Source organism: Limulus polyphemus, unplaced genomic scaffold, assembly GCF_000517525.1.
Source record: "Limulus polyphemus unplaced genomic scaffold, Limulus_polyphemus-2.1.2 Scaffold8529, whole genome shotgun sequence".
In the NCBI taxonomy this organism is placed as follows: domain Eukaryota; kingdom Metazoa; phylum Arthropoda; class Merostomata; order Xiphosura; family Limulidae; genus Limulus; species Limulus polyphemus.
In genome coordinates this window covers 14,138-16,675 of record NW_013674139.1, presented here as the reverse complement: position 1 = coordinate 16,675, position 2,538 = coordinate 14,138, and positions in this window count along the sequence as shown.

The window sequence follows — 2,538 nt, the reverse complement described above, 5'->3', positions numbered from 1 at the left end:
GCTTTGCGCGAAATTCAAAAACAAATAAACATTTACCATTAGAAAAGTATCTACATCTGTTTGAACACATTAATATTAAAATTACTACTCTTTAAAAATTACTGAAATAGTTCATTACGCCATCTAGTGACGCATCTGTAAATAAGACAATAAAAAGACAGCAGTTAAACATTGCGTTAAATTGGGTTAATTTTACATTGATGGTAGATATATGAGCAAACATAATCATTAATATTAGCAATGCTTTGATTATTAAATGTATTAGCATTAAAAATATATTCAACTGCTGTAGACTTATATACAGGACTTCAAGCGGCAGTGGAATGTAAAACATTTTGCTCCTCGTGGGTCAAAATGTTTACTGCACACCTGAGATATCATTTATCAAATTATTCACTTTTCTGTTGAATACTATTGCAAAAAAAGCTTATTCAACATATAATCATTAAATAAAAAAAATACGCTACTAAACTGAGACCTTATGACATTAAACTTTGACTCTGCGGCGTTAAACCGAGACTATATTGTATCAAATTAAGATTATATGACTCCAAACAAATGCCCACCAGTGACTTAGCGGTAAGTCTGCAAGCTTATTGAGAAACCAAAAATCGTGTTTTGATACCCGTAGAGGGTAAAGCATAGATAGCCCGTCATTTAGCTTTGCGCTTAACAACAACCAAACAAGTATATTATCAAAATAGTAAATCGTAACGATTTAAACGTTTTCTTTTTTTCTTTTTGCAGGAATTAACGTTTTTAATAAGTAATAGTAATTTGCAATGTAGCCTAAAATTATTTCTTTATAGCCAAATAAATTACAGGACCGATGTGCTTATTGTTTTACATATTTGGTGGCGTCTGTTGAGAAATATGACGCATAATCGAGAACTAAAACAATAAAATTGTGTTTTAATTTTATATAAGTTGTTAAATATACTTGTTACGAAAGTTGTAGATACTCAACTATTATCAACATTTTTAATGGTATATGAATTAAGAAACTGATTACGTGTGTTTGTAGCAGCATGTGATGTTGTTACTCTTTAAACGAAAAAATACAAAACGTTTCAGTGCAATGGCTATTTTTAAATAAAAGAATGTGAAACTCTGAGCTAGAGTTAGGCAACCTAATCTAATCCACAGTCCACATATGTGACCCTCAACAATCTCAAGAGCAGCAAGACTTCCTTTACAAGTCCTAAACCAAAAAACATACATTTATACAGTGGTGTAATGTTAAATTTAGAAATGACGGGTAGCCATGACCTCCCTTACGATAACTTTAAAAGTATTATACTGGTACCGCATACATAAATAGCATTTGAGAGATCCTCTTGTTCTCATAGTCCAGCCTAACTGACGAGTTTTGGTATTGAATGTAAAGTCTATTGGACAATGACTTGTTGGAGACAAAAGACAGATCTGAAAATACTATTCTTACACGCTTCTGATGTTGAATCTGCTATTACAGATTTAGAGGATTGTGGAAAACACACACACATATGTATATCTGCAGTTAATGTGATTTATATCACAAATATTGGGCCTATGTATTTAAGAGAATGAGGCGGTGGACAGAGCAGACAGCTTATTGTTTAGTCTTTGCGCTATAGCAAAGAAAAGAATAATAAGAAAAGCTATGAATAAAGAAAAAAGAAAGATTAAAGACTGACAGATATTAAAATTAGGAAGGAACAGGAAAAGAAGTAGAATTTGTTGTATAGCTATGATTTTATTTATTTATTTATTTGAATATGTGAAGTAAATACGATCAACCAGTTTTAATGGCCAGCGTAATATTGTTTGTTTATTTCTGAGTCTACGAACAAAGTTATTCAAAGGGCTATCCATGCAAATTGTTATCTGATAGATTAAAGGGAAGGTAACTAATCAAACAGCAGGCACCGCAAAGTCTGGAGTTAATTTAGTCTGAACTAATAGCAGAATTTGACCATCACTTTTATGCCGCACCCATGTCACCGTAATGCAAGTCATGAATCCTTGGTTTTACAGTCCGAGCATGCTGACCATTTGGCATTGTGCGGCCCACCAACCAACTTAATATTATGATAAAGGCAGCAATAAATGTTTTCACATTATTATTGTTCTGAAATACATGTTCATTTTTATATAATAGCATATAGATGGCAGCACCACACTAGACCAAAAATTTAATTCCAGACGTCTTTTGAATACAAAAATTATATATAGCTATTTGTAACAAATTATGTTTTTTTGTTGTTAAGCACAAAGCTACACATTGGGCCTATCTGTGTTTTTCCACATTGTGGGTATCAAAACCTGATTTTGAGCGTTATAAGTCAACAGACTTACCACTGAGACTCGTATATGTATTTCATTATACTAATTATAGTTTTCACAAGAAAAATACAAAAAAGGTTTATCCAATTTAACTGTAAGGAGAAATAAATTATTTCATACGATAAGGAATAAAAACTTTAATATAACAGCAAATGTACAACGTTTCGACAAGGTTTTGTCATCATCTGTACCTGATGATGACAAAACCTTGTC